At 41.6% G+C, this 26,029-nt stretch overlaps 1 protein-coding gene and 1 long non-coding RNA gene across 2 annotated transcripts in view; both read left to right on the forward strand.

Annotated features, from left to right (window-relative positions):
- Positions 1-26,029, forward strand: part of LOC142559271 (uncharacterized) — a 235,862-nt gene that overhangs the window by 97,579 nt on the left and 112,254 nt on the right. The gene's annotated exons all lie outside the window — the stretch shown is intronic.
- LOC142559572 (uncharacterized) lies at positions 17,770-19,166 on the forward strand. Its single transcript, XR_012823162.1, has 3 exons — positions 17,770-18,240; positions 18,652-18,696; positions 19,116-19,166. It is a non-coding gene; the product is annotated as an uncharacterized LOC142559572 (long non-coding RNA).

The following is a 26,029-nucleotide window of genomic DNA, read 5'->3' on the forward strand; positions in this document are numbered from 1 at the left end:
CTAATCGTGCAGTGGTTTCTCCGGAGCAGAAATACTTAAAAACAAAATAATTTTGATCTGCATAGTCTGTTCTATGAAACGACTTTCCCTGCGTGTCTTCATGGTTGCGTGAGGGGTGTGGCGATGTGGCGCCACGTGTCATTCATGCAATAGCCAAATTAAAACTATAATTCCTTGTTTACGGAATACGAGCATGGTCGTGGCCGTCATTATGACATACAAAGTGCGTATTCTGACCACAACATAAAGACTTGTTCCGAGCGGTGCAAATAATACTCGTACAAACACGAACGTAACGAAAACAACCTCATGGCTTCATGGTCATTGAATTTTACACACATCTAAAGATGTACCCGCACACAATAATAAAATCCGGTCTGATTTCTGAGGTTCGCAGCCGCTGTTACATTGCGGACGCGAACTTATCGATTACCGGACATAAATTACCGCACAACCAAAAGAACTAATACAATAACCGCCAAATAGAATACACGTGCCAGAGGCCATTGTGCCGTTGTCATTCTCGCAACTTCAGGTTTGATAGCAACAGTGAATGAGAACCAAAGGGAATATTACCGGCCTGAGAACAGAGCATGCAAATTGTAGATAGACAAAAACAGAGTATTAAACGCCAGAATACTCATCACGCTACAGTGGTATATCTGACTGAACACATTTTTCTCACACTTCACAGAAGAATAATGACACGGCTGGTGGAAAACCTTCTAACAGACATGAGGAGGTAAGGAGAGAAGATGGCGCAGGCGTCTTGATTTTTACACGGAAGGAACTAGTGAGCAGCATTAAACCAGGTTGTTTTGATTTTGAAAAGCGATGTGATCACTATTTCCCTGCACTTAAACAGAGGTTGCGAAAGTAGAACGGTGTTATTGAGAGTCCAACATTTGGCACTATTTTCCGAACAGGGGTCTTGCATCGTGGATCTATGAAATCCTTGAGCTTATCAGACAACAATAAATTCCCCTTAGTGGCGTAGCGGATTAAGCGTTTCGTTTGTGTACACACGACGAATAATTGGAAGACATACGCCAGGCATAAATAAACCCGAACACCCTCCCTAAGACGTGCTAGCATCTGATAACGAATGATCACCAGCCCTCTAGCTACGTAGAAAAGAGTTCATAAGAGATGCAGATAAGAAACTGGATGAATCAAAGTGGCCGCGTACAAATTTCACCAAAATAAAGAAAACGGAATTTCTACTACTAGCTCACGAGTCTGTTCTCTTGAACAACTTCCAATGTACTTTAATGAGTTGCGGACGTAGGTCTTTCATTAGCGGAAGACCACTAGTTCTCCACATACCTAGGCAGCCTTCAGAGAAAATAAGTTTAGAAGTTATTCTCCCAAAGCAACAACTCTATCGCTGTTTAGTCTGGCGGTCATTCAAAGTGGGACATGCTTTCACGAGAATCTTCGCCTTTCAGGCAAACAGAGGATAATAGATAAGAAATAATTTAGATCAAACCTATGGTATTTGTTATTTGTCATACCGATGTCATCCAAGTCGAAGCGTGGCTTGCTTAAGCGTGATGGCATGGCCATCGCACACTTTGGGGGAAAAGTCCCTGCTTTTTATTGGGAACCAGCATTTCGTTCGTCTCCCTGACTTACGTTTTGTTGCTGGTCGCCCTGGTCATTATTAGCCAATATATATATTTTGTTTCTTCAGAACATGAACTCTTATAAGCTCCCATCGACACGAACACAATATTGGCAGTCGCACTCCGCCTACACGAGTCCAAAGCACTCCAAACCACATTCATAATATGTTGGCAATCTAGTTCCCACCATTCTATTTTATTTTTTGTACGTAAGTCCATGTGCCTTACATCTGCATTTTTTTCAACGTTCTAGGGGCATTGGACGGCCCAAATGGGACAAGTGGTGAGACCACTCATACAAAAATTTCCACTATGCACCTGTAACGCTTATATAACTATCCCTGCTGAGAGATTAGCATCAGCCGCAGGAGTGCCAAATGTTTTAAAGTTAGATTTTATTGACAGGTGAACCAGCGTTATTCGAAATTCATGAGCATATCGAGCTTGTGCATACATCATTCTCACAGGTAAAACAATATCGCTGTAGCGACAACTTGTATTCTTTGTCATACTGCATACAAGCCCTAATTAAAGATGTACAGCGATAGGACAACAAAATGCTTGTAATATCTGTTTTATTACTGAATATGAACTTATCATTGGCCGATATTTCTTCATACTCGCATAACCTTGTATAACGAATGGCTTTACTCGACTAAACCATATTTGTATCTACGGTTATGACTACAGTCCATAATGTGTAGTCTGGGAAATTTTGTCTTACTCATCGCATCATCAACGTGCCAGTGGATTGCTGTTATGTGAAGGGCCCGGCTTCTGACAAAACATCAAGGCAGGAAATACGGACGGCTGTGAGGCGACTTGACAGACCTGTAATATGAATTAATCAAACAAAAGGCATGCGTGGAATGCACTGCCTAATGACACTGATTACAATAACAAAAAGTCTGCGCTAGGTATTCAGATACACAAACACACGTGCGCGAAAAGCCATGTACACATTTACAATCATACAACACTTCTTCTTACTGTAGACAATGTTCCCTGAGGATGCGAGGATGGAAGGAGGAGCTGGAAATATGGTAAGCACCGTGCGTTTCACACAGGCAATATCAAGTATTTCTTGTGCTTCTTCAAACTTACACTCAGAGAGATTATTTTTAGGACTGTATATCTAACTACAGCAATACGACACGTAAAGGTAGTGGGATTATTATATAATCTAGACCTTCTGCGAATGTTACTTTATTAAAACATTATTTATATATCATATGCCGGCTAGAAGAAATAACAATACCATAAAATAACATTAAATATCCTATAAAAAAGCTACCTATAGCCTCACATATGACTTCGATGATACTTTGCACAAAGAAAATGCACCATTTGTTTCGTAGCATGAATTGACTTATCAATCTCACCAGAGTTTGAAACTCATATATATAACAACAAATATCAAGAACATGCTGGCCTATTTTTCACAACTCACACAGAGAGCGGATAACGACATCGAAAGAAATGGCAGACCAACGCCAGCGGTAAGCAAAGTGGCAACGAATGCTAATACTTCATCTCTGCATGCACTGATTCCACAAACATTTGTTAACCTCTTATATATCTTTATTCTCAGACTAAGAATGGAGTAGCTGTCACTCGCAAGAGTAATAAACACACTTCTTCCTATTTTCCTATCAACAACGGAGCTAAAAAATTATAAATGACTTTCTTATCGTTGTTATCTCTGTGTAAAAAAGGTACGCCTAGCCACTGTTGAAAGAATTACTTAAGGTCTTCGCTGTAATACTGATAACATATGGTCGTGCACATCACAAAAGGCTGACCGTCCGGGTGTCATTTGTAGTGGCGCGGGAAATCGAAGCATATTTTGCGACACGCAAGCATGATGTCATGAATACGGATAACAATCACACATTTCGCCATATTTTTTGGGACCCCCAGACACAGCCGACCGGAAAGACGCGACTACCGGCTGAGGATGCGTTGGTACCGGTAAGCCTAACCAGTTATAGTGAAGTGCAGACGGTGTTTAACAAGCAAAAATACTGTTGTCGCAGAAAGGCGTAAATGTCGAGATCTAGCACATGAATGAGGTTACATGGCCTTCTTAATGTTATGCTAATTACTATTATGAATTAAGCGATCTTGCCGTTTGGAGCATCTCGGAGGAACTATAAGACATCTGAAAGCCGCTAAAACTAATGGAATGATTATACGTCTTTATCATTGAATTAGAACATTCTTCAGCTATTTGGATTGCACTACAGAGCTATGAAAAATATTAGATCAATGCTCATGTTGTTTCCTCAGAAGATAATTCTTCCTTGCTGCCTCCTGTATAAAAACGTGGGAATTTTGCCCATATTCAAGTCTGAGCCGCTCATTGTACTTAAGCCAAAACAAGTAACTAATACAAGAAGCCTAACGCAAACTATGTAGTGGTAAGCGTAATAAATGCCTTATATATGGTATCGATGCAAGAGCATATGCACATTAGAAAAGGGAGCACTTGACATGATCCGCAGTATAATCTACCACATACACACATCTGCTATTCATTTTGACAGCCACGAAATGGATCATTTGTTCATAAACCCGGAAGACCGAAGCCGGGGGTAAGTCCAGAAATTCGAATAATAATTTTTATCTTGGTTTTTTAGTTTTGTAGGAAGTCGTTTCGTACATGAACAAAAGGGTTAATCTTGTCTGCTAATCTCCTTGACTCCTTCACTCCTTGACTAATCTTGAGTGCATGGAAACAAGCGCACCCACACCAAATTAAACATAACCGCAAATAGTCAGAGTTGTGTAAACGCAGGCGCAGGCAGCCTCACGAGCTACAACACTCATGCTCACTGTTTGCAACCTAAAGACGAAACCAGTAGAGCGGTCGTTATGCAGATCAGCTAATTCAGTACACTGAATGATCGCGGGTAATGCCGAAGATTTTGCTTTTATAAAAGCGTATTTTTGTCTCCTGGTATCTCCGTGACGACCGGCCTGTTGCTGCTACGGCTGTATGATTGTAAATATGGGCAAATCGGGTTGATAACCTATTTAACCTGCCATAATTTATTTGAGATTGTTGGGGTCACTGAATGAGCAGAGGGGACTTCTTCTGTTGGATCTCTTGATGCTGATTATATTCTTGAGCTCACATTGCGAGACGGTGTGTTCTCATTGACAGTAATAGGATCGCGAAGCGCTTAGGTGCATAACGCACGATTACATAAGTGTATTCAGAAGTTTCAACTTTGGGTCTTGTATTAGTGGCGTAGGCCTCCTTTCAGTGATGCCGCTGAGCAGTGGACACATGGCATGAGCTTTGCGGAATAGTTGGTAACTGTTTCCTAGTCGTCCATGAATTCCTCGATGGCTGCTCCGAACCTTATGTGGTTCGTGTTGTACATTAAGTTGGAACAGATTTTTTATCATGCCTTCACCGAGGGTGGTGTTTTGAGCGAACATTCCAAAGGACAGCCTGTGGTGCCTTTTAAATACACAATTTTCGCACTCTGTCTGTCAGTTTCACTTTGCTCGGTCAGTGGAGATTGTGGATTCGCTTCTAACCGTACCCCGACCAGCCTAGTTTTGCATACTCCGCCTAAAGTTCCAGCTTCTTAGTCTGGAAGAGCGAACTTCTCCACGAAATCTCATGTGTAAGCAAAAGGGAAAGGTTGAAGACCAATTTTACTTTCTTGTTACAATACTTGCTTATTTTGATAACGAAAGAACGAAAAGAATGGTCAATGTCAAAGGAACGTACGTAACATGCTATTGACCTCAGCAAATTTTATGACCTCAACACTTCGCGAACTTCTCCGGCCGCATCAGCGTTCTGTTCTCGATAGCGCGTCTCACGACTCGAAAGCGTGGCCGCCGCCTGCTGTATCCGAAACCACTGGCGCATGAGCGGTGGCCAACGATTTGGGTTGAAACCACGCTCGTCGGGTTTCATAGGAATCAGATAGTGGTAGCGGCCACCGACGCCCTCTATCTATCCTCTGTACTAATGTTCCGAGTGTTTTAAGCAAAATAGGTTATGTCAGCGCAGCTAACAACATGTGCGATGCTGACCTGGTTCCACTTAACGAGACATGGGTAAATGCTTGTGTATGTGAAGGCGAAATTTTTACCTGTAGCAAGCCTTGCAGTGTATATCGTTGTGACAGGGCTGGAAGACAACGGAGAGGGACATTGCTCACCGTTTCTGCCAGTCGGACATCATTCGGTATTAATATCGCATGTAATGTCGAATCTGTCTGGCGCAGTGCCATCTTGCAAAATAAAACACACATAATCAGTGCGGGTTACCGTCCACCTCATACAGCCATATCGTTGGTCAATAAATTTCATAACCCCATTAACTCCGCCCTGATTTGATGCACATAATCTCCAGTAACTCTTCTAGGTGACTTTAACTACCAGGCAGTAAACTGGACATCGGCACCATCATGTTGCACATCGTATTCTTCGCTTTGCCCCAAGCGTTCCTTGATACTTGCTCTGTTTTCAATTTTACTCAAATCGTTAATGCTCCAAAACGCGCTGTCGGCAGTTCTGCAAACCTCCTTGACTTAATTCTTACCACTTTCCCCGATATGGTAGGCACGGTAACTTTCGTGCCTGGACTAAGCGATCAGGGTTTACTTGCAATATCATCTGTGCTTCCCCATTACGTCCCCAGCTACGAAAAAAACGAAAGGTTATGTTTGACTACAACAAGGCAGACATTGAAAGGATCAATAGTGAACTTTATCTTTTTCTTGTTAATTACCTTCGTGGTTTTGAATAGCGTTTCCAGGGGAACTGGGACCTGTTATCAAACCTAGTTTTAAATCTTACAAAAGCCTACACTCTCCAAGAAATAATAAAACGCGCCATGGTTTAACTCATATTTACACCGGCTTTCTAATAGAAAAAAAGTGCTTATTTAGGAATGCCGAATTGCGGCTAACTGAGGAGCGTTGGCATGCGTACACTATCGCATCTAACATCTACACTGAAGCTGTCGTTTGTGCGAAATCTGATTTCATGAAAAACACACTGCCTACAATGCTTATCAGTAGTTCTAGAAAATTTTGGAACATCGTAACTAATTAGATCAATTAGATCCCTGTAGTTGGCCAGAATGGCTTACCTATGCCTAGTAAAGAGTGCACATTCATTTTGAATCATGTACGTAATCTGAATTTTTCATCCCCAAGCAATATTTACTTACCATTACATCCTTTCTCCGAATTATTCACTACGCGGCCAATAGTAATAGATCTTCTAAAGCTCATTGACACACTGTAACCTTCATGTTCCTGTGGTGTTTATTGTATTACTGCAACATTCCTCAAAGAAACAAATATGAATTCCTCTATCTTTCTTGCTACAATATTTCGACAATCATTAAATACTGGTATTCTTCCCGAGCATTGAAAGCAGGCGAAAGTGGTTCTACTTTATAAGTAAGGTATTAAGCAATAACTACTTAATTAACGCAGCATTTCTCTCACCGGAATACTTCGCAAAATTCTTGAACATGTAATCCACTTACACCTTGCTAGCTTCCTTGTTTCGAACTTTTTTAATCTGGCACAACATGGATTTATAATGTCGAACTCTTGCGAGCCTCACCCCTTGTCTCATTCCATGCGAACTCTTATCGACAGTCGTTCTTTAGCTGATTGCGTCTTCATAAATGTCTCTAAAGCATTTGACGAAATTAATCAATGTCTTGTTCTTAAAATCAGGTACCCAAAACTCACGTAAATCTTCTCATGTGGATAGCATTTTTTTAAGGAATGGTCGCAGTACGTGTTCCCTAACAATAACAATTCATCGTTAACATCTATCACTTCAGGCGTGCCACAGAGGCCCGTCTTGGGCCCTCTTCTCTTCTTAGTTTATATCAGTAAACTTCCTAACATCGTGGCTTCCCCTAACCACTTATTCGCCGATGATTGTGTTATTCATCGCGAAATATTGATCTGAATTGACACAAGCAGTATAGTTAAATGGTGTAATACATGGGCCACTGATTTAAACGTTCAAAATGTAAAGTTATGCCAGTATGATGCAATAATCTCGATACTCCTGATTGTTGCGAAGTAAATAGCATTCTTTTAGATCCCGTTACCTTTCACCCGTAGCATCGGTATCAGATCACGATTCATTTCATTCATCTCTCGTACAATATCTTGATGCTGATCCGTAACATTTTATTTCTTTCTTTTGCACACAGTTATCAGGTTTTAGTTCGTTATATCCAGTGTATAGGTTGCCCCACTTGTGATATTTCGTTGAGCTACTGCGTAACGTTGTTTCTTATCGCCGTTTATTCTCTTTATGAATTGCTACTACTTTAATATGTATTTGGATCTTTATTTTTCTCTCGTAGTTGGCTTTATGGATTGCCTTTTGTTTCAGTATTCTTAATTGTATCCGTAAATATTTGTATCTGTAAATATGTTAGGTACCACTCCCCGCTTTAATGCGCACGCGTTTAAGAGCAATAAAATGAAATGAAAAGTGACAGAAACTGACTCTCAAGGTATCAAAATGTCTTCTACAAGGCTGTACACTGTTCAGAATGGCAAAGTAAGAAAAAATCAGACAGAAGAAAGCAAGGACTAAGATGGTTCAGCGTGTTTTATACTGCAATTATTATACTGGAGCTTCACAGAAATGCAATTAATACTAATACTCATATTCAAATGACCAAATGGTGGAAAAGCACAGAAGAAATTCAGTTCCACGTCAAAAGCTACCTAATTATAACTATTGCAATTTTCAAGTAAAAGTTTCACAGACAAACGATGCTATGTACATGAGTCAACATTTTATATCTTAATGGTCATTTCACATCAATCTGTAGGGTAGTGGTATATTACGGCCACTTTACTGAGGGCCCCGCCATCTTTCTCGATAATTGTACACGATCGCTCAGCAACGAGTACGAAAAAATACACTTATTTGCCTCCTAACGTGTACAGAAAGTCATTAGCGTCCCGTTGCTTTAGGACAATGATTAAGTTCCCATTAGGACAACAAGCACGATCTGCCTGAGTGTGTCGCAATGTTGGAATAATTACTGTGAATGCGAAAATTCTTTGCAAATCACGCAAAAGCTCGTCACAACACGCTCACGTTGAATGGAGTCAGCGACTGTTTGAAACGAAATTGTGTTCGTTTGCCGCGGGTACTGGTGAGACATCACAATTTCAGACAGCAAAATATATATTCACAAAAGAATATTTGGGAAACGAAATGCAAGACGTTCGAACTTTAAGATAAATCAAACACATCGGTTAGTTCATCGTGCAAATTTATTTGTGCGCAGCGCTAAAGACAAAGGGAACATTAAGACATATTGACATTTTATGTGTTTCTTATACGATGTCCGCGTACTCTATGCTGTGCCCAACAATATACCGCATTTATAATTTAACGTGTATGTGGGTCCCTTGGTTGATCAGATGTAAAATCTGGATGCGCTTGGCTGCCTTTGGAATGTTCAACTCTTGCTTTTATGTCGATACTGTTTTTTGAATTGAAAACGCCGTTGAAGTAAAAATTGAAGACATTCTCAATGCTGCATTTTACGTGAGAAGAGGAGTCAAGTGCATCGATATGACGATAAAATATCAGTGGTTGATTTTTCTTTTTTTGAACAGCACTACTACATCGCAAAGGTACGATGCCTCAGGCTAAATTGGCGAACAACGAATACTTGATGAGAGGGTTCTCTAGAACTCTAGAGAAACGATCGCTCGTCTTGGCATTACGCGCGTGCGATGACACACACACACACACACACACACACACACACACACACACACACACACACACACACACACACACACACACACACACACACACACACACACACACACACACACACACACACACACACACACACACACACACACACACACACACACACACACACACACACACACACACAAAATAAACCAAATCCAAATTTTCGAATTTCTTTCCTAAACGGTGTCTTTTACCCACCGTACAAAGCAAAGTTTTATAGTGGACAGAGTATAGGGACACTGAAACAGAAGACACTAAGCAAAAAAAGCTATCGCGGTCAGCATATATAAAGTGTATGATGATTTGCATAAACGAAATTTATGGATGTTGTTGCATTAGCAGTTCACACACAAAATACATCAATCTCACAGACAATGAAACGGCAAGATTTTACCCAATAGTTAATATTTTTTGTCTACGTTTCATAACTCACAGAATGCCGACATCGAGAGCGAAGGGAATCAAATGCCAACGCCAGTGGTAAGCAAAATGGGAACGAACGTCGATTTTGAATTACTGGTGCAAGTGCTTGAAAGTTCAGAAAGTAACAGACCTTTCTTTGCCCATTAAATGTATCGAAAGAGTACCAAACAGACGAAGTATTTTAGTTAATTACGATTGCTATTTATAACTCTAATCCAAGTATCCCATGTTTTCCACAATTATTTGAGGCCTTCGCTGAAACAATACTGTAGCGCGCAAGTGCATCACGAAATACAAATATTGCATGCGGACAAGGGGATGTTGCATGAAAAAATAAGATTGACTTTCGCGTCACACAAACATAGTACCAAACACATAAGAACAGCGGCGACATATTTGGCCGTATTCTTGATCCCTAGACACAACCTACCGGAAGGACACGCCCACCAGCTCCGGAAGTACACGCACCGGTAAGAAGTAACAGCTCACGCTTAAAGCACACGATCGTTTTACAACCAGGACAACAGTTTTTGTTTAGGGTTGGCGCGTTAAAAAACATATATACCACGCAGAAGGAAAACGTGACTACCTGGATAATGTTTTAATATGCTAAACGAGTTCCGAAATTACGCCCATTTGCCGATTACAATTTTTCGGACAAAGCAGGGCGCGTCATAGAAAACATTGATAGGATAGAGATTAAGGGTTCCTTGTCCGTCGAAGCACAACTGGCCGGATTTAGTGGCATAGAAATATAACCCACAAAAGGTACAGCGCAAATGCTTACTTAAGTTTCCTTAAAATATTGATTGTGCCTCGCAGCTAGCACCACAGGTCCCGGCAAAAAATCTTCCAAACTACTTTTGTGAAGCAGGACATTTCTCTACGGGTCAACTGAACACAACGGTTAATCAATGCAACAAAGTTTCACATACATGCGTACAACATTGCCCCAGACAACCACTTTAATTAGGACACTACCACCTTTGACAACCATGTTCCGAGCAACAGGTTCCGTTAGCAATGATAAATGAATGCTTCTTCTGTGTTGCGAATGCCTGTGCCTAATTATAGACTTTTTAAAATGCTATAAATATCCCAAGGTTACGTCTCACATGTTTTTTTACACATTTGAAATAAGGACGCGCATCGCTTACAGCTTGCCATGATAATAATCCTTCGCGACCACAGCAGGGGTATGCATCTTGGGGAAGCCATAAATTAAAGAGAAAAAAAAACCTCTCTGCGCTCTTCCGGTCTCTCCTTCGCATGTCGTGACGTAACCTGGGTAGGAGCTTTCGATTGGTCGGCCGACGAGGGACGATAGTCACCAAGATGAGCAGAGTAGCAGCTGTGTTCTGGAAAGGGACGGTGGCTCGCCCATCGCGTTTGACTAAAGATTTTAGCAAGCTTCGATTTTAGCCGGCGTCGCTCGGAGGGAGAGCAGTGGATGAACAGTGGATGATTCTTTCTTCGGGAATGTGGACGCGACCCGTAGCTTTCGCTGTGTTGGATGAAGCTTTTGAGAGGGCGCGGTGCAGAGGGGAGAGCGACGGTGGGTAGAGAAGCGACGGCAGGCGAGAAATCCTGGTGGCCGCATACTCGTTCATCAAACGACAGTGATTTTGCTACTAGTGCATCACTTCAAAAAATTGTCGTGGCTGTATGTGCGTGGTAAGAAAGAGTACGCAGGCGCCACTGTGCAGCACATCTTCCAGGCGAGAGGGCCCGGCAAAAGGGTCCGCTGAGTTGTTGCGGTTTCTTTTCATCAAAAACAAAAAAGATGGACGATACCCGACTGAGTATACAATAAGTTAAGAACTAATTACTTTTCAATTCGACGACTTCCTCGGCGCTGCGTAAAGGTTAATTCTACCAGGCTGAAATTATTGTCCTCTCAGCGCTTTTATATCATAATAAATGCCTCTTTCTTTACACGCTTCCAATGACGACTGCAACGTCGAGAAATTATGTTCTTTAGCGTTTACACATTATTGACAGTCCATTATATTTATTAACAGAAGAGGATATGGGCAGAAAACATGAATGTCGAAAGCCAAATTTGCGGAGTTCCATTTTTAAACCTCGACTTGTCGATATAGGTTCCTTGGCTGACGACCAATAGTAAAATGTCAGTATAATGTTCGGCTTCCTATGCACTTTGCACATGTCACCCAGTGGAAAGGGCACCAATGATATTTTGGTGCACTTTTTTAGCGTAGTAGACAAAAATCAACCGAAAACAGTTACACAAGGTTTTTCCGGCGAAACCATGTAGTCGCGCATTTTCAGAGGATGAGGTACTTTGCGAAATGAAATTAAGGAAGGATTGTGGACGCCTAAAATCGGTTTCACATGGGGTACTTTAAACAGCAATCGAATTTTTCGATCCTGATGGACTGCTTTTACCAAGCTACGAAAGTGGTTCAGTTGTGATCAAGAAATATGATGCCAATAGGGCTCGATAGCGATCGAAATGGTCTTGTGCAATGATTGTATAAGCCGGATATGCAGCCCCACAGCAACTTATATTCACTACTGCTCAGATTCAATATACAGACTACAAATAACGCTGTGAAAGAATTTCTTGCGCTTCCTACTAATGCAAATCGTTGTATATCGCACTTCTCAAGACATTTACGTTAGCGTCTATGAATTCGAATTATCATCTATTACACTTTTTACACAAGATAAACAATACCCTCCAACACTAACTGCCAACACTATGACCATACAATTAAATTTATTCCACATCTACCTCGTTTCACAGAGAGAAGACGCCGACAACGAAAACATTGGAATGTCGATGCCACTGGTAAGAACACATGTGAAGACATCTTTCTGTATTATTTTTGAGATACCATAAGATCTATACGGACATTACATAGGGCTGGTGCAATAAATCATTGATAGGTACAGTACACGCATTTAAGCAGGTAATGCATGTTAAAATAAAATAGCACAAGCGTAAAAACACGAGATAAAGAAAGAGAAGTAAATGCGTTTAAAGACGGCAACAATGCATCCTAAGCATTGGAGACACCTACAGTCCTTAAAATGTGTGTTACACAAAATCAAATTTACTTGGTTACTTGATACAAGGAAAATTCGTCGTCAGAATATGTACACATATCAGGAGGTACCGCATGTAACAATGAAAGAAAAACACAACCTCAAAACGTTTCATGCAGTGCAAAGAGCTAGGTGCTAACCTAAAACAAAGCCATTTGCCCAAGGAACATCAATATACGGTGAGAAAAAAAATAATAAAGTCATGTGGTGTTGCGTGCCAAAACCACTTTCTGATTATGAGGCACGCCGTAGTGGAGGACGCCGGAAATTTTGACGACCTAGGGTTCTTTAACGTGCACCTAAATCTAAGTACACTGGCGTATTCGCATTTCGCCCCCATCGAAATGCAGCCGCCGTGGCCAGGATTCGATCCCGCGACCTCGTGCTCAGCAGCCCAACACCATAGCCACTGAGCAACCACGGCGGGTATATGGTGAGCGAAAAAGAAAGAAAATATAAGACAAAGAAAGCACAGGAACACGCAGACACACAGCAAGAGCATAGAACTTTTACAGCTTTATCTAAATTCCACCTTCATCACTTGGCATAACCAATGTTTTTTGGACAACAGCGAAGTTTGTATTGGCTCTTGCATTGATACAATTCTTAGTGACTTGTTTTTATCCTGTTTAGACCATGACATTTCATTACAAGTGCAAGGCACTGCAGTTTTTAAACTATTTAGATACGTTGATGACTTTTTATATTCATTGACTGCTCTTCCGATGCCTTCGTTCTGGAAATCAAGAAAGCGTTAGAAACGTTTAAGAAATGCTTAGTTCCCTTTCAAACTACTCATGAGTTGCCGGTAGATAGGTCTCTTAGTTTTCTTGATCTTCGCCTGAGCTTTCAGGACAGCCCCACGTGTTGGTCGTATCAGCCGCGAGCCAGCCAGCCGCATCTGCCGTATACGACGCACATTCTAAGCTTGTTAACTATCAGTTTGTGCTTAAGAATGCCCTTAGGAAGTCTTGCTGCCATGTGATGGACTTAAGCTTTGAAAAGCAAACTCGACGTTTGTTCTTGGCTGGATATCCTAAGGTGGTGCAAGTGTCTGTCGCGGAATGCATTTTACGAGAAGCGCGATCCAGCACGCAGAAGTCAGTTGCCGATGCCCCTCCCGGCAAACGCCCTAAATTAAGTGCTATACGTTACATGCATGGGATATCCCATAACTTGAAAAAGATGGCCTAAAACACGAATGTAAGAGTTGCTTTTATGCGAAGCATATTACTAGAGCTCAACCGAGCTCCTCAGGCGCGGCGGTGTCGCCTTCAAGGCTGACCACGTGACACCGTGACGACACGACAGAGGAGAAACGGGGCTCCAACTCGCGCCGTCGCTCGCGGCGTCGCGGCGGTATATAAGCAGCTGCGCTTGTTTCTAGGTGGCTTTGGCTCAACTCTTGCAAGATGGGCTGGGTGGGAATCGAACCAGGGTCTCCGGAGTCTGAGACGGAGACGCTACCACTGAGCCACGAGTACGATGCTTCAAAGCGGTACAAAAGCGCCTCTAGTGAATGTGGTGTTGCCTTAGAAACGAGCTGTTTCTAAGGCTCAGGCGTGCGTCGATTGCTCAGGCGCACATTTCGTTGCCGCGCCGAACGCTGAGTTGCTCGACGCTCACCGCGTCCAATGCGGGGCGCGTAGTCGCTGCGCCGTAGCCCATTGCCTTACACCCCTTGGCGGGTCGACGGGAACGCTGTCGCGTTCCACTCTTGAAGGCGAAGCAGAGTAACGCATGAGTTGTTTCTTCGTCTAGCCGAACCAAATATAGCCAAGCAACAGCAGTTCACCAGGCTAAACAGTGGTTCAACAACTAAAATAAAGGCTAGTATGCTTCGCATCCTGGGCTTAACCTTAGCTAAGCCACAGCCATTTTTTTTTGCTCCCAACAAGCTCGGCAAGCTTTGCAGCTTGAAGGATCCAGATGCCGTGCCGTTCGATAAGCGCACAAGGCATAACCACAAAAAGTTCGTCGAGTGTGTCCACCGGTTGGTTTACAACCTCTCGCGTTCATGTGGGAAGCAATATATCGGACAACCTGGGCGTTGCCTGAGTGTCGGCTCCGCCAACACAGCAACAACGTAAATAATGGCACCGGTGGGTTCCTGGGGATTCATTGTCTCGATCATGGATGCAAACCTATTGAGGAGGAATGCACGATTGTTTTCCATGGCAGGACGCAGCTCATCCGTCAAATAACTGAACCGCAGATTATCACAAAATCTGGTGATAAGTGTGTTAGCTTCCCTTCACTGGCTCTCACAGAAAAAGAACTAAGTTTCTTGGAGGCGCGGCATCACATCACTCGTAACTATGTTACACAAATGCGCAGTTCATTTTCATGTAAGCCCATGGGCAGTGTACACTGCTTCGCATGTATAAAACCATTCAGTGGTACAATAAACTTAGGTGAAAGCTTGTGCTTGGTGTGTCTTCTGCTCTTACGTCCGTGTAGTTTTTTTTTACTGCGCAATATCACTTGAGTAATGGATTACCAACTTGACCGGAATGCTGCTCCCTTTGAAACTGTACGGACGCTGACACCCGATTATTCGACGCGACCGCAATCTCGGAGCCGATGAATCAATGAACCTTTTCGTTCCCCGCGACTTTGTTCATTCGCAAAAGGCGGCGCTGCTTCCGAGCACACGCTAGCTGAATACGAAAGAAATTACTCTCCTAACAATTGAAAGTTAGCAAAAGACAAAAGCATACAATTCCAGGCAATACAATATTGTGCACATACAAAATGACTCTCCCTTGCGTGGCTTCTTGGTTGCACATGTCATTCCTGCTATAGTCAAATTAAAAAATATATTTCTTTGTCTACGGGACACCAGCATGCTTGTGTCCGTCTTTAGGACACTCAATCTTCTAATTCCGACCACAATACAAAGACATGTTCCGAGCAGTGCGAATAGTACTTGTACAAATACCAACGTAACGAAAACAACCTCATGGCTACATTGCCATAGCGTTTTCAACACATCTAAAGACGTTCACGTATAGACTAATACAATCAGGCATCTTTATGAGGCTCGCAGCCGTTGTGACGGTGCTGAGTCGAGCTTATCGGTCAATAAATTACCGCACAACTAAAAGAAAGCTAATATATTAAACGCCAAATATAATACAAGCGCCAGAAGGCCATTGTGCTGTTGTCATTCTCAAAACTAAAGGTTTCATAGCAACACTGAAAGAGAACGTAAGGGAACATGTCAGGCGTGAGAACAGAGGATAAAAATTGTAGATAGATAAAGATACATTACAAAACGGCAGAATGCTCATCACGGGAACAGCGGTATATTTGACTCAACACCTTTTTCTCACACTTCACAGCGGAATAATGATACGGCTGGTGGAAAACCTGCTAGCAGATATGAGGAGGTAAGTGGAGAAGACTGCAGGCGTCTTGATTTTTCACGGCAGAAACTGATATACTGAGGTGGAGTGTCATTTCCCGTACTAGCCACTAGTGAGCAGTATTAAACGAGTGTTTAGGTAACTATTTACCTGGATTTAAACATAGGCTGATAAAGCAGAACGGTGTTATTAACAGTTCGATTTTTTGGGTGCTATTTTCCGAACGTGGGTCATGCATCACGGATCTTCGAAATTTTTGAACATATCCAATAACACTCAGTTCCCCTTCGTGGCGTAGCGGAGTAAGCGTTTCTTTCCTGTACGCACCACGAATAATTGTAAGACATACACTACACATACACACATGTGAACACCTTCCCTAAGACGGGCTAGCATCTGATAACAGATGATCACAAACCCTCTAGCTATGTAGAAAAGAGTTCATAAGAGGCGCAGACAAACTCAATGAATCAAAGTGGCCGCGTACAACTTTGACGTAAATAAAGAAAACAGGATTTACAATGACCTTTAATGAGCTGCGCAGGTAGGTCTTTCATTAGTGAAAAACCACTAGGTCTCCATAAACCTACGAAGCCTTGAGAGAAAACAGTCTAGAAATTTTCCTTCGAAAGCAAAAACTTTGTCGCTGTTTAGTCTGGCTGTCATTTCAAGTGGGACATGCTTTCACGAGAATCATTGCTTTTCAGGAAAAGAGAGGGTAACATACAATTCCGGCAAAGAGAGGATGGGAGATAAGAAATAATTTAGATAAAACCTACGGTATTTGATATTTGTCACCCTAATGTCATCGAAGTCGTAGCGTGGTTTACTTTAGGGTGATGGCATGGTCATCGCACACTTTGGGTGAAAAGTCCGCGCCTCTTATTGGGAACCAGCATTTCGTTCGTCGCCCTGACTTAGGTTTTGTTGCTGGTCGCATTGGTCATTATTAGCCAATATATATATTTTGCTTCTTGAGAACAGTATCTCTTAAAAGCCCCCGTTGACACGACCACAACATTGGTAGTCGCACTTCGTCTACACGATTGGAAAGAGCTCGCAGCCACACTCACAACACGTTTGCTTTTCTCGTCCCGACCGTTCTTCTTTATTATTTTTTACATAAGTCCGAGTACCTTATATTTGTGTTTTTTTTCAACGTTATAGGGACATTGGACGGCCCAAATGGGACAAGTGGTGAGACTGCTCATAAAAAAATTTCCGCTATGCACCTGTAACGCTTATATATCTGTCACTGATGAGAGAACCTCGTTAGTAGCAGGAGAGGCCGAATGCTTCAAGGTTAGATTTTATGGACAGGTGAAACAGCGTGATTCGAAATTAATGAGCACGTCGATCTTAAGTATACATCGTTCTCACAGGAAAAAAATATTTATTGTAGCAATAATTCTTCCCTTTGCTACACTGCAGACAAGCCCTGAATAAGTAAGTACAGCAATACCAGAACAGCGTGCTATAATAGCTGTTTTATTACTAAATAAGAACCTATCATGTGCTGACATTTATTCATACGTGGATAGCCTTGCATATAAGCACGAAACGTGTTACTCGACCCAACTATATTTGTATCTACGGTTATGAGTGCACTCCATATTACGTAGTCTCGGGAATTTTGTCTTACTTGTCACATCATCAGCGTGTCAGTGGATTGCTGTTATGGGACAGGCTCGGCCACTGACAAAACATCACAACAGGAAATACGGACTACTGTGAGGCGACTTTCCAAACCCGTAATTATGAGCAATCAAATTAACGGCCCGCGCACAATGCACTGTCCTATAACACTGATTACAATAACAGAAAGCACGTGTTAGGTATTCAGATACACAAATATACCTGCGCAAAAAGCCATGTACACGTTTACAATCATGCAACACTTCTTCTTACTGTAGACAATGTTCCCTGAGGATGCGAGGATGGAAGGAGGAGCTGGAAATATGGTAAGCACCGTGCGTTTCACACAGACAATATCGAGTATTTCTTGTGCTTCTTCAAACTTACACTCAGAGAGATTATTTTTAGGACTGTATATCTAACTACAGCAATACGACACGTAAAGGTAGTGGGATTATTATATAATCTATACCTTCGGCGAATGTTACTTTATTAAAACATTATTTATATATCATATGCCGGCTAGAAGAAATAACAATACCATAAAATAACATTAAATATCCTATCAAAAAGCTACCTATAGCCTCACATATTACATCGATGATACTTTGCACAAAGAAAATGCACCATTTGTTTCGTAGCATGAATTGACTTATCAATCTCACCAGAGTTTGAAACTCATATATATAACAACAAATATCAAGAACATGCTTGCCTATTTTTCACAACTCACACAGAGAGCGGATAACGACATCGAAAGAAATGGCAGACCAACGCCAGCGGTAAGCAAAGTGGCAACGAATGCTAATAGTTCATCTCTGCATGCACTGATTCCACAAACATTTGTTAACCTCTTATATATCTTTATTCTCAGACTAAGAATGGAGTAGCTGTCACTCGCAAGAGTAATAAACAAACTTCTTCCTATTTTCCTATCAACAACGGAGCTAAAAATTATAAATGACTTTATTATCGTTGTTATCTCTGTGTAAAAAAGGTACGCCTAGCCACTGTTGAAACAATTACTTAAGGTCTTCGCTGTAATACTGATAACATATGGTCGTGCACATCACAAAAGGCTGACCATCCGGGTGTCATTTGTAGTGGCGCGGGAAATCTAAGCATATTTTGCGACACGCAAGCATGATGTCATGAATACGGATAACAATCACACATTTCGCCATATTTTTGGGACCCCCAGACACAGCCGACCGGAAAGACGCGACTACCTGCTGAGGATGCGTTGGTACCGGTAAGCCTAACCAGTTATAGTGAAGTGCAGATGGTGTTTAACAAGCAAAATACTGTTGTCGCAGAAAGGCGTAATTGCCGAGATCTAGCACACGAATGAGGTTACATGGCCTTCTTAATGTTATGCTAATTACCATTATGAATTAAGCGATCTTGCCGTTTGGAGCATCTCGGAGGAACTATAAGACATCTGAAAGCCGCTAAAACTAATGGAATGATTATACGTCTTTATCATTGAATTAGAACATTCTTCAGCTATTTGGATTGCACTACAAAGCTAAGAAAAATATTAGATCAATGCTCATGTTTTTTCCTCAGAAGATAATTCTTCCTTGCTGCCTCCTGTATAAAAACGTGGGAATTTTGCCCATATTCAAGTCTGAGCCACTCATTGTACTTAAGCCAAAACAAGTAACTAATACAGGAAGCCTAACGCAAACTATGTAGTAGAAAGAGTAATAAATGCCTTATATATGGTATCGATGCAAGAGCATATGCACATTAGAAAAGGGAGCACTTGACATGATCCGCAGTATAATCTACCACATACACACATATGCTATTCATCTTGACAGCCACGAAATGGATCATTTGTTCATAAACCCGGAAGACCGAAACCGGGGGTAAGTCCAGAAATTCGAATCATAATTTTTATCTTTGTTCTTTAGTTTTGTAGGAAGTCGTTTCGTACTTGAACAAAAGGGTTAATCTTGACTCCTAATGTCCTTGACTCCTTGACTAATCTTGAGTGCATGGAAACAAGCGCACCCACATCAAATTAAATATAGCCGCAAATGGTCAGAGTTGTGTAAACGCAGGCGGAGGCAGCCTCACGAGCTACAACTGTCATGCTCAATGTCTGCAACCTCAACCCTAAACCAGTAGAGTGATCGTTATGCAGACCAACTAATTCGGTACACTGAATGATCGCCGGTAATGCCGAAGTCTTTTGCTTTTATAAATGCGTATTTTTGTCTACTGGTTTATCCGGGACGACCGGCCTGTTGCTGCTACTGCTGTAAGATTGTAGATATGGGCAAATCGGGTTGATAACCTATTTAACCTGCCGTAATTTATTTGAGATTGTTGGCCTCACTTATTTAGCGGAGGGGACTTCTGCTGTCGGATCTCTTGATGCTCATTATATCCTAGAGTTCACTCTGAGAGACGGTCTGTTCCCACTGACAATAATAGGATCGCGAACGGACGATAACATAGGTGCACTCAGAAGTTTCAATTTTGGGTCTTGTATTAGAGGCGTAGACCTCCTCTCAGTGATTCCGCTGAGGAGTGGATACATGGCGTGAGCTTTACGGAATAGTTGGTAACTGTTTCCTAGTCATCCATGAATTCCTCGATGGCTGCTCCGGACCTTATGCGGTTCGTGTTGCACATTAAGTTGGAACAGATTTTTTATCATGCCTTCACTGAGGGTGGTGTTTTGTGCGAACATTGCAAATGACAGCCTGTGGTGCCTTTTAAATACACAGTTTTCGCACTCTGTCTGTCAGTTTCACTTTGCGCTGTCAGTGGAGATCGTGGGTTCGCTTCTAAACGTACCCCAACCAGCCTTGTTTTGCACACTCCGCCTAAAGTTCCCGCTTTTTGGTCTGGAAGAGCGAACCTCTCCAGGAAATCTCATGTGTAAGGAAAAGGGAAAGGCTGAAGAGCAATTTTACTTTCTTGTTACAATACTTGCTTATTTGTATAACGAAAGAACGAAAAGAAAGATCGATGTCAAAGGAACGTACGTAACATGCTATTGACCTCCGCAAATTTTATGACTCCAACACTTCGCGAACTTCTCCGGCCGCATCAGCGTTCTCTTCTCGATAACGCGTCTCATGACTCAAAAGCGTGGCCGCCGGCTGCTGCATCTGAACCCACTGGTGCATGTGCGGTGGGCAACGCTTTGTGTTGAGATCACGCTCGTCGGGTTTCGTAAGAATCAGAGAGGGGTAGCGGCAACCGACGCCCTCTATCTATCCTCTGTACTAATATTGCGAGTGTTTTAAGCAAAATAGGTTATGTCAGCGCAGCTAACAACACGTGCGATGCTGACCTGGTTCCACTTAACGAGACATGGGTAAATGCTTTTGTATGTGAAGGCGAAATTTTTACCCGTGCCAAGCTTTCCAGTGTATATAGTTCTGACAGGGCTGGAAGACAAGGGAGAGGGACATTGCTCACCGTTTCTGCCAGTCTGACATCATTCGACAACAATATCGCATGTAATGTCGAATCTGTCTGGCGCGGTGCCATCTTGAAAAATAAAACACACATAATCAGTGCGGGTTACCGTCCGCCTCATACAGCCATTTCGATGGTCAATGAATTTCATGACTCCATTACCTCTGCCCTGATTTGATACACATAATCTCCAGTAACTCTTCTAGGCGACTTTAACTACCAGACAGTAAACTGGACATCGGCACCATCATGTTGCCCATCGTATTCTTCGCTTTGCCCCGAGCGTACCTTGATACTTGCTCTGTTTTCAATTTTACTCAAATCTTTAATGCTCCAAAACGCGCTGTCGGCAGTTCTGCAAACCTCCTTGACTTAATTCTTACCACTTTCCCCGATATCGTAGGCACGGTAACTTTCGTGCCTGGACTAAGCGATCAGGGTTTACTTGCAATATCATCCGTGCTTCCATTACGTCCCCAGCTGCGAAAAAAACGAAAGGTTATGTTTGACTACAACAAGGCAGACTTTGAAAGGATCAATAGTGAACTTTAGCTTTTTCTTGTTAACTACCTTCAACTAACGACCTGTTGGCAAACCTAGTTTTAAACCTTACAAAAGCCTACACCCTCCAAAAAATAATAAAACGCGCCATGATGGTTTAACTCATATTTAAACCGGCTTCCTAACAGAAAAAAGTGCTTATTTAGGAATGCCGAATTGCGGCTAACTGAGGAGCCTTGGCATGCGTACACTATCGCATCTAACATCTACACTGAAGCTGTCGTTTGTGCGAAATCTGATTTCATAAAAAACACACTGCCTACAATACTTATCAGTACATCTAGAAAATTTTGGAACATCGTAACTAATACCAACCGCGACAATTATATCTCTGTAGTTGGCCAGAATGGCTTACCTGTGCCTAGTAAAGAGTGCACATCCATTTTGAATCATGTACGTAATCTGAATTTTTCATCCCCAAGCAATATTTCCTTACCATTACATCCTTTCTCCAAATTCTTCAGTACGCGGCCAATAGTAATAGATCTTCTAAAGCTCATTGACACACTGTAACCTTCATGTTCCTGTGGTGTTTGTTGTATTACTGCAACATTCCTCAAAGAAACAAATATGAATTCCTCTATTTTTCTTACTACAATATTTCGACAATCATTAAATACTGGTATTCTTCCCGAGTATCGAAAGCAGGCGAAGGTGGTTCTACTTTATAAGTAAGGTGTAAAGCAATAACTCCTTAATTAACGCAGCATTTCTCTCACCGGAATACTTCGCAAAATTCTTGAACGTGTAATCTACTTACACCTTGCTAGCTTCCTTGTTTCGAACACTTTTAATCTGGCACAACATGGATTTATAATGTCGAACTCTTGCGGGCCTCACCCCTTGCCTCATTCCATGCTAACTCTTATCGACAGTCGTTCTTTAGCTGATTGCGTCTTCATAAATGTCTCTAAAGAATTTGACAAAATTATTCATTGTCTTGTTCTTCTTAAACTCAGGTACCCAAATACTGACGTAAATCTTCTCAGCTGGATAGCATTTTTTCAAGGAATGGTCGCAGTACGTGTACCCTAACAATAACAATTCATCGTTAACATCTATCACTTCAGGCGTGCCACAGAGGCCCGTCTTGGGCCCTCTTCTCTTCTTAGTTTACATCAATAATCTTCCTAACTTCGTGGTTTCCCCTAACCACTTATTCGCCGATGATTGTTTCATTCACCGCAAAATATTGATCTGAATTGACACGAACAGTATAGTTAAATGGTGTAATACATGGGCCACCGATTAAAACGTGCAGAACGTAAAGTTATGCCAGTATGATGCAATAATCTCGATGCTCGTGATTGTTATGAAGCAAATAGCATTCCTTTAGGTCCCGTTACCTTTTACAAATACTTAGGTGTCCATATAGCTAATAATCTCAGCTTGAAGCCTCATATAAATTATATAATCAACAACAGTTATTGCACGCTTGGTTTCTGCTAAAAGCACTTGCTTCTGCTAAACTGACTATGCACGAGATATTAGTACGTTCAAAATTAGAATATGCCTCTGCAATTTCGAGCCCCGGTTTCACGAACTGAACATCTTCACTCGAGAAGGTCCAGAATAATTCGGCGCTTTTCATTCTTTCGAATTACAACCATACTAGCAGCATAATTTCAATGAAACTAACCTTATCATTACCGTCTCCTGAGCTCCGTAGCAAAGTATCTCGGCTTAGCCTTATTCACAAAATGCATCATCATGAGGAATTGAAACATGCTTTTACTTGGCAATCATTTTATCGCTCATCGCGCATCGACCATTCTTACAATTTAAGCGTCATCAGTTCTAAAACCAATGCAATTTTTGCATTCTTTTCTACCTCGTACATCGACAGAGCCGACTCACCTTTCACCCGTAGCATCGGTATCAGATCACGATTCATTTCATTCATCTCTCGTACAATATCTTGATGCTGATCCGTAACATTTTATTTCTTTATTTTTGCACACAGTTATCAGGTTTTAGTTCGTTATATCCTGTGTATAGGTTGCCCCACTTGTGATATTTCATTGAGCTACTGCGTAACGTTGTTTCTTATCGCCGTTTATTCTCTTTATGAATTGCTTCTACTTTAATATGTATTTGGATCTTTATTTTTCTCTCGTAGTTGGCTTTAAGGATTGCCTTTTGTTTCAGTAGTCTTAATTGTGTCCGTAAATATTTCTCTGTATGTTAGGTACCACTCCCCGCTTTAATGCGCATGCGCTTGAGAGTAATAAAATGAAATGAAAAATCACAAAAACTGACTCTCAAGGTATCAAAATGTCTTCCACAAGGCGATACACGGTTCAGAATGGCAAAGAAAGAACAAATCACAGAGAATAAAGCAAGGACTAAGATGGTTCAGCGTGTTTTATACTGCGATTATTATACTGGAGCTTCACAGAAATGCAAATAATACTAATACTCATATTCAAATGACCAAATGGTGGAAAAGCAGAGAAAAAATTCAGTTCCACGTCAGAAGCTACGTAATTCTAACTATTGCAATTTTCAAGTAAAAGGTTCACAGACAAACGATGCTATGTACTTGAGTCAACATTTTTTATCTTAATGGTCATTTCACATCAATCTGTAGGGTAGTGCTATATTACGGCCACTTTGCTGAGGGCCCCGCCATCTTTCTCGGGGATTGTACACGATCGCTCAGCAACGAATACGAAAAAAATACACTTGTTTGCCTCCTAACGCGTACAGAAAGTCATTAGCGTCCCGTTGCTTTAGCACAATGATTCAGTTCCCCTTAGGACAACAAGCACGATCCGCCTGAGTGTGTCGCAATGTTGGAATAATTACTGTGAATGCGAAAATTCTTTGCAAATCACGCAAAAGCTCGCCACAACACGCTCACGTTGAATGGAGTCAGCGACTGTTTGAAACGAAATTGCGTTCCTTTGCCCCGGGTACTGGTGAGACATCACAATTTCAGACAGTAAAATATATATTTACAAAAGAATATTTGGGAAACGAAATGCAAGACGTTCGAACTTTAAAATAAATCCAACACATCAGTTAGTTCATCGTGCATATTTATTTGTGCGCAGCGCTAAAGACAAGGGGAACATTAAGACATATTGACATTTTATGTGTTTCTTATACGATGTCCGCGTACTCTATGCTGTGCCCAACAATATACCGCATTTATAATTTAACGTGTATGTGGTCCCTTGGTTGATCAGATGTAAAATCTGGATGCGCTTGGCTGCCTTTGGAATGTTCAACTCTTGCTTTTATGTCGATCCTGTTTTTTGAATTGAAAACGCGGTTGAAGTACAAATTGAAGACATTCTCAATGCTGCATTTAACGTGAGAAGAGGACGCAAGTGCATTGATATGACGATAAAATTTTTGAACAGCACTACTACATCGCAAGGGTACGATGCCTCAGGCTAAATTGGGGAACAAAGAATACTTGATGAGAGGGTTCTCTAGAACTGCAAACACATTGAGTGTCATTGGAAGCATGCAACAGCGCCGCTATGTTAAGGTCTACTGGTCGAGAGAGTAAAAAAGAAACATGCGGCACTAGGGGAGAAACGGGAGAAACACAACATAAACCAAATCGAAATTTTCGAATTTCTTTTCTAAATGGTGTCTTGTACCCACTGTACAAAGCAAAGTTTTATAGTGGACAGAGTAGAGCGACACTGAAACAGAAGACACACTAAGCAAGAAAGCTATCGCGGTCAGCATATTTCATGTGTATGATGATTTACATGAATGAAATCTATGGATGTTGTTGCATTAGCAGTTCACACACAAAATACATCAATCTCATAGACAATGAAACGGCAAGAGTTTACCCAATAGTTAAACATTCTTGTCTATGTTTCATAACTCACAGAACGCCGACATCGAGAGCGAAGGGAATCAAATGCCAACGCCAGTGGTAAGCAAAATGGGAACGAACGTCGATTTTGAATTACTGGTGCAATTGCTTGAAAGTTCAGAAAGTAACAGACCTTTCTTTGCCCATTAAATATATCGAAAGAGTACCAAACAGACGAACTATTTTAGTTAATTACGATTGCTATTTATAACTCTAATCCAAATATACCATGTTTTCCACAATTATTTGAGGCCTTCGCTGAAACACTACTG

The sequence above is a fragment of the Dermacentor variabilis genome, chromosome 10, assembly GCF_050947875.1.
Source record: "Dermacentor variabilis isolate Ectoservices chromosome 10, ASM5094787v1, whole genome shotgun sequence".
In the NCBI taxonomy this organism is placed as follows: Eukaryota; Metazoa; Arthropoda; class Arachnida; order Ixodida; family Ixodidae; genus Dermacentor; species Dermacentor variabilis.